The 7,500-nt window shown below is 62.3% G+C and overlaps 3 non-coding genes across 3 annotated transcripts in view; all 3 read right to left on the bottom strand.

Moving 5' to 3' along the window:
* Positions 1 to 2,092, bottom strand: part of LOC149063323 (large subunit ribosomal RNA) — a 4,199-nt gene extending 2,107 nt beyond the window's left edge. Inside the window, exon 1 of the ribosomal RNA XR_016190010.1 lies at positions 1 to 2,092. This exon is cut by the window's left edge and continues 2,107 nt beyond it. This is a non-coding gene — a ribosomal RNA (large subunit ribosomal RNA).
* A 402-nt stretch (positions 2,093 to 2,494) lies between these two features.
* Positions 2,495 to 2,652, bottom strand: LOC149063322 (5.8S ribosomal RNA). The gene has a single exon (XR_016189991.1). It is a non-coding gene; the product is annotated as a 5.8S ribosomal RNA (ribosomal RNA).
* Positions 2,653 to 2,864: 212 nt separating this feature from the next.
* Positions 2,865 to 5,352, bottom strand: LOC149063321 (small subunit ribosomal RNA). The gene has a single exon (XR_016189992.1). It is a non-coding gene; the product is annotated as a small subunit ribosomal RNA (ribosomal RNA).
* Between the last annotated feature and the right edge of the window lie 2,148 nt (positions 5,353 to 7,500).

Below are 7,500 nucleotides of genomic sequence, written 5' to 3'. Positions count from 1 at the left end.
CACCGCCGCAACGAGCGGTGCTCTTCGCGCTCGCGTCCCTATCGCCCGGCTAGAGGATTCCAGGGACGTACAACGCTCACAGAGAAAAGAGAACTCTTCCCGGACCCCCCGGCGGCTTCTTCGAGTTCATTCCGGTCGCCCGGACGAGACAAAAGAGCCCCGAACACTAGGGAGCGGTTCCGCGTCGGGTTCCGGAATACGGACCGGATTCCCTCTCGCCCCATGGGCGATTCGAAAACGCCTTCGCCCGTGGTACGAGGATCTCTCCCCGGGCTTAGGATCGACTGACTCTTGGACAACGGCTGTTCACAAGAAACCCTTCTCCACGGCAGCCCCCGAGGGCCCCTCTCGAGTATTTGCTACTACCACCAAGATCTGCACCGACGGCGGCTCCAGGCGGTCTCGCGACCTGCCCTTCGACGCACACCGCCGCGCCATCCTACTCGTCGGGGCTTGCCGGGACCGGCCGCCGCGAGCGACGACCGGCCCCACTGTGCCGCCGACGGCCGAGTATAGGCACGACGCTCCAGCGCCATCCATTTTCAGAGCTAGTTGCTTCGGCAGGTGAGTTGTTACACACTCCTTAGCGGATTCCGACTTCCATGGCCACCGTCCTGCTGTCATCAGCAACCAACGCCTTTCATGGTCTCTGAATACGCGTCGATTTCGGCGCCTTAACTCGGCGTTCGGTTCATCCCGCAGCGCCAGTTCTGCTTACCAAAAATGGCCCACTAAGCGCCTAGGGTTCCGTCGCCGGCTTCGCACGCGGTTCACGCGGTGTACCAGGTAAAGCCGGCGATCTCACCCATTTATAGTTTGAGAATAGGTTGAGGTCGTTTCGGCCCCAATGTCCTCTAATCATTCGCTTTACCGTATGAGACATCCTCCGTGTTACGAGCGGGTTGTTACCGCGCCGTACAGCGCGGAGTCCCACCGGCGTCCGTACGCCCGCGAACGGGCGGGACACATCGGCGCCAGCTATCCTGAGGGAAACTTCGGATGGAACCAGCTACTAGATGGTTCGATTAGTCTTTCGCCCCTATACCCAGCTCAGACGATCGATTTGCACGTCAGAATCGCTGCGGACCTCCATCAGGGTTTCCCCTGACTTCATCCTGGCCAGGCATAGTTCACCATCTTTCGGGTACCAACGTGTGCGCTAAGGGTGCGCCCCCGGACGGCCGGAGCCGACCTGGCGGAGACGCCCCCGGACTGCGGACCAGCGCGACTTTGAACGCCGGTGGGTTCGGTCGCTAGGCCATCGTCCGCACCGTAAACGGTTCACTTTCATTGCGCCAAACGTGGTTTTTCGTGAGATCACCGTTGACTCGCGCACACGTTAGACTCCTTGGTCCGTGTTTCAAGACGGGTCGGAAAGTAGCCCGAAACTCGTCGCCGACCGACGGGACCCCGCCTGCGACGGGGCCGCGTCGACGGTTCATGCCGTCGGGCGAGCCGACCAGGAGCACCGGGGTTCGGCGCGAACGGTCACGCCGAGGCGCGACCGCCGCGACGAACCGCCACCCGGGCCCTTCGGCCGGCGCCCAACGAGTCGCGACGTCCGCTGACCGAGCGAAAGATCCGGCCGGCGGTGAGACCACCGACCGTGAATTCGCCCGGCGGGGACTCGCGGGCTCTGTCCGTTTACACCCGAACGGTTTCACGTTCTTATGAACTCTCTCTTCAAAGTTCTTTTCAACTTTCCCTCACGGTACTTGTCCACTATCGGTCTCGTGGCCGTATTTAGCCTTAGATGGAGTTTACCACCCGCTTCGGGCTGCACTCTCAAGCAACCCGACTCGAAGGCGCGGTCCGATCCCGGAACGCTGTGACGGCCTCTACTGGCCTGGCACCATCTGCGGGCCATGGCCCCGTTCAAGGGAGACTTGGACCGTCACGTGCGCCCCGGCAACGAGGCCGGCCCGTACGCCACAACTCCCATACGTGCCGCGACACAAAAGTGCGCGGCGGGATTCGGCGATGGGCTTTTCCCTGTTCGCTCGCCGCTACTGGGGGAATCACGGTTGTTTTCTTTTCCTCCGCTTATTAATATGCTTAAATCCGGCGGGTAGTCCCGCCTGATCTGAGGTCGGAACAAGTGTGTGGTACGTGTGGTGGTGGTAACTGGTGCGCGGGTCCGCGCTCCGTCCGCGCGGCGACGGTCCGCGTCCGCTTCTCGGTTGCCGGAGAGGTGGCGTCTCGAGGACGACTCTCAGCCGACCCGGCCGCGCTCTCGCGCGGCGGGCGGACGGGGACGTGCCGTTCGACGGCGCGAGAACCCGTGACTGTTTGCCGTCACAACTTGGGCGGACGACCGGGGGCAGCCGCGAGCGGTAGCCCGCGTTTTCCCCGGTCGAGCCGCCAAACTCGCGCGGGCGCGGCGTGCGGCCGACGGGCGCGCGGGCGCCGGTCCCCGTGAGGACCGGACGCGGCGCGCGCGCTCCGCCGGACGCCTGCCGTGCCGGCGCATCGGTCTGGCCGAGTATCCGGTATACGACCCTCAGACAGGCGTGGCCCGGGACCCGCGGGTCACCGAGGCCGCAATGTGCGTTCGACTGGTCGATGTTCGTATAACCTGCGGATTACACGACGACGCGCAGATAGCTGCGGTCTTCATCGATCCACGAGCCAAGTGATCCGCCGTTCGGGGTCGGGTGTTTGTTTTTTTTTTTTTTCGTTTACACAATCGTCTTCCGACGACGGTAACCATCTTTCGGTCGACTCTCGGTCGGGGGTCGCGGCGCGCGGGCGGTCGGCGGACGACAACCGTGCGCGGTTGTCGCGCGCGAGCGCACGCGGCCACGGGGTCGGATTAGGCGCGCGCGAGACCGGCAAGCGAGTCGCCGGCGCCGCGGGCCCGTCTCTAATGATCCTTCCGCAGGTTCACCTACGGAAACCTTGTTACGACTTTTACTTCCTCTAAACGGCCGAGTTCGGTCATCTTCCCGGTCGCGCGACGACCCAGCCCCCGAGGGGGCCGAATAACGCGCGTCCAGTCCGAAGACCTCACTGCGGTCGTTCAATCGGTAGTAGCGACGGGCGGTGTGTACAAAGGGCAGGGACGTAATCAACGCGAGCTGATGACTCGCGCTTACTGGGAATTCCTCGTTCACGTGGAAAAATTGCAAGCCACGATCCCTAAGCACGAAGGAGGTTCAGCGGGTTACCCGGAAGCCTGTCGGCCCAGGAATGTTAACACACGCTGATTCCTTCAGTGTAGCGCGCGTGCGGCCCAGAACATCTAAGGGCATCACAGACCTGTTATCGCTCAGTCTCGTGCGGCTATTTTCGTCCGCCGCCTGTCCCTCTAAGAAGAGTTTAAGCTCCTGGGAGCCGGCGGTAGCCCTAGTAACGTATCGTGATCCGCCGGCGACGGCCGCGAACGCGGCGCGCTTCACCGCGGAGCCCAGCGCACGACTGACGCACGGCGACCGGAGGTTGCCCCCCGACCCCCGCACGCCCGCCGCACGCCGGGACGCGGATGGCGCGGCCGCGCCCGACGACCGCCGTGGACGACGGGCGAACGCGTTCGGGGATACCGGGCCGAGCCGACGGGAACGCGAACGCAGACGGCCGAAACCGCCGGCGCCGCGCCCACGCCGACCCGGGTTTACCCGCCTAGTTAGCAGGACAGAGTCTCGTTCGTTATCGGAATTAACCAGACAGATCGCTCCACCAACTAAGAACGGCCATGCACCACCACCCACCGAATCAAGAAAGAGCTCTCAATCTGTCAATCTTTCCGGTGTCCGGGCCTGGTGAGGTTTCCCGTGTTGAGTCAAATTAAGCCGCAGGCTCCACTCCTGGTGGTGCCCTTCCGTCAATTCCTTTAAGTTTCAACTTTGCAATCATACTTCCCCCGGAACCGAAAAGCTTCGGTTTCCCGGAAGCTGCCCGCCGGGTCGTTAATGAAACGCCGGCGGATCGCTAGCTGGCATCGTTTACAGTTAGAACTAGGGCGGTATCTGATCGCCTTCGAACCTCTAACTTTCGTTCTTGATCATACGAGAACGTACTTGGCAAATGCTTTCGCGTCAGTTCGTCTCGAGACGATCCAAGAATTTCACCTCTAACGTCTCGGTACGAATGCCCCCGCCCGTCTCTGTTGATCATTACCTCCGGTCCCGAAAACCGGCCCGGCGGGACGCGCGGGCGACTGGCGCCCGCGGCCCGGCGGCCCGCGCACGGAAACGCCCCGGAGGGCGGTTTCGCGCGCCCGCGAAGGGCGGAGATGCGCGGGACCGAGGTCTTGTTCCATTATTCCATGCGACCAGTATTCAGGGCCTTTTGACGAGACGGCCGTGAAGCCGCCCCGCCAGATTTGAGCCTGCTTTGAGCACTCTAATTTGTTCAAAGTAAACGTGTCGGCCCGCCGACGGCACTCGGTGAAGAGCACCGCGCAGCAAGATTGGAGTAGGCGGCCGCCGTCGTCGAACCCCGACGGCCGCGCGACGCGTGGCCGCGCGGCGCGCCGGGAGCACGAGACACGTGTCCGCCTGCCGACAATACGTCCGGCCGACGTGCCGGTAACTAACACCCCGAGACGGCTGACGAGCGCGACGGCGACCGCGCCGACGGGACACGTGGTCCCGCGGCACGGCCGGCCGCGACACGCCGGACCGCCAGGGTGGTCCGGCACCGCCCAGACACAGATCCGACTACGAGCTTTTTAACCGCAACAACTTTAATATACGCTATTGGAGCTGGAATTACCGCGGCTGCTGGCACCAGACTTGCCCTCCAATTGATCCTCGTTTAAAGGTTTTAAAGTGTTCTCATTCCGATTACGGGGCCTCGGATGAGTCCCGTATCGTTATTTTTCGTCACTACCTCCCCGTTCCGGGAGTGGGTAATTTGCGCGCCTGCTGCCTTCCTTGGATGTGGTAGCCGTTTCTCAGGCTCCCTCTCCGGAATCGAACCCTGATTCCCCGTTACCCGTTACCACCACGGTAGGCATGGAACCTACCGTCGACAGTTGATAAGGCAGACATTTGAAAGATGCGTCGCCGGTACGGAGACCGTGCGATCAGCTCGAAGTTATTCAGAGTCACCAGGTCTTTGCGCGGGCCGCGATCGGGACGCGCACGAAGCGCGCCGCGACGGGCCGGTTTTGATCTAATAAAAGCGTTCCTCCCGCGCGCGACGCCCGAGAGCGCCGCGACGGTCGGAACTCTGTCGGCATGTATTAGCTCTAGAATTACCACAGTTATCCAAGTAACTTGGGTACGATCTAAGGAACCACAACTGATTTAATGAGCCTTTCGCGGTTTCACCTTAATGCGGCTTGCACTGAGACATGCATGGCTTAATCTTTGAGACAAGCATATGACTACTGGCAGGATCAACCAGGGATCTCGGGTTTACTGCTACCGCGCCCCGCGACCGCCACGCGCGTGGCGGCCTGGGACGCGTGCGTCCGAGCGCCGGTCCGACGCCCCGCGGAAGGGGGCGGCGAGCCGACGCCGAGGGCGATCGCGTGGCCGGGACCGCTGTGGGTCACGGCCGCGCGACCGACCGCGGTTCAACAACAACAAAATGTGTGTGTGGTGTGGTCGGCACACGGAGTGCGACACGTTGACGAGACGGACCGGGTGACGGTCGACCGCCGGGTTCGGGTGACGGTGTGTGCACGGGTCCCCGGCGAGCGTACCGAGACCGGCTCTCGCCCGATTCGTAACGGCCCCCAGCCGAGATCGAGGGGGAAGCCGGGACGCGACGCGAAGTCCGCCGTCCCGTGGCTTCGCCCCGGCGACCGCCGGGCGCGGCGACGATGGCCGGCCGCGGCGGGAATGTTCTGGCGTCGAGTGTTCGTGACACGCGGAACGGTAACGGGAGTCGTCATCGGTGTGGATTGGCGCGCGCCGCGCAAACACCGGCTGGTGGACGCGCGGCGCCGGTTGAGTTTCGCCACTCGGATTGCGAGATGGGTCGGCGGCCGAAACGCGGACGCGTGTCACCTTCCGCCGGCTCTCACCGGACCGGCCACTCAACCGACGGTGTCCCGCGTACGTGGACGACCGTCAGTTGGCGGCGACCGGTGGGCGCCGCGAGGTGTACGCGCCGTCTTCGGCGTCGCCCGTGGCTTTGCTGTTGTGGTGTTCGTGATCGGCGGCCGGCCGTCGACTGCAACGCCGACGACCGAACCGCTCACAAATTTACAAAATCCCGGGTTTTTCCACCTTAATGGCGTAGCGTCGTTCGTGTAACAGTGGACGCGCGCCCGTGGACTACCGCAATCCGCGCCCGTATCGGATCCCCCCGCCCGAACACTAATACCCCCGCCACAATCGCATTTCGCCTAACGTTGTTACAAGTCGTCGACCACCGTACGCACGCCGCTTGGCGGCACGGCACGAAAAAAAGTGGCGGGACGCAAATCTAGCCGGCCGACCACCTACGACACCGACCACCGGGCGCGCGGATTGGGACAGTGATAATACATTTCGTCTAACCGACCACCCGTAATGGCGTAGCGTCGCTCGTGCAACAGTGGACGCGCGCCCGTCAACTACCGCAATCGGCGCGCGTATCGGTTCCCCCCACCCGAACACTAATACCCCCGCCGCAATCGCACAATCGAAAAATATTTAAAAATCGCATCACGTCCGTCGGACCTACTATTCCTGATAGTATTCGGTGCGCCCGACGAGATCACCTCTTTGGTTCGTCCACCGAACACCGACCGATAACGAGTTATTGGGTTTGGAAAAAATCGCGATCCAAAAACTCCGGTTTCGAAACCCCGTGCAACGTCGACGTCCGGGCAGCCCGCATGCGACCTACCCCGGCTCGACGGACCACCGTGGACGGTCGACTGGAAAATAAAACGTGTTCATCGTAAACGACGTTAGGACGCGCGTAACAGTGCTACGTAATTTTTTTTCACCCGACCACCCGACATGAACAAATCTTCTCCCGTCCCACCGACCGCGGTCTACCCGGGCAACCCCGAGCGCATTTCGTCTAACCGACCACCCGTGACGTTGTTACAAGTCGTCGACCACCGTACGCACGCCGCTTGGCGGCACGGCACGAAAAAAAATGGCGGGACGCAAATCTAGCCGGCCGCCATGCGGTCCCGAGTAGCAGTACCGGCCGACCGCCTACGACACCGACCACCGGGCGCGCGGATTGGGACAGTGATAATACATTTCGTCTAACCGACCACCCGTAATGGCGTAGCGTCGCTCGTGCAACAGTGGACGCGCGCCCGTCAACTACCGCAATCGGCGCGCGTATCGGTTCCCCCCACCCGAACACTAATACCCCCGCCACAATCGCACAATCGAAAAATATTTAAAAATCGCATCACGTCCGTCGGACCTACTATTCCTGATAGTATTCGGTGCGCCCGACGAGATCACCTCTTTGGTTCGTCCACCGAAAACCGACCGTTAACGAGTTATTGGGTTTGGAAAAAATCGCGATCCAAAAACTCCGGTTTCGAAACCCCGTGCAACGTCGACGTCCGGGCTGCCCGCATGCGACCTACCCCGGCTC

Source organism: Diuraphis noxia, unplaced genomic scaffold (genome assembly GCF_037042655.1).
Source record: "Diuraphis noxia isolate RWA-SAM2 unplaced genomic scaffold, SU_Dnox_SAM2 contig0001, whole genome shotgun sequence".
Taxonomy (NCBI): Eukaryota; Metazoa; Arthropoda; class Insecta; order Hemiptera; family Aphididae; genus Diuraphis; species Diuraphis noxia.
This window is presented reverse-complemented; position numbering and strand designations above follow the sequence as displayed.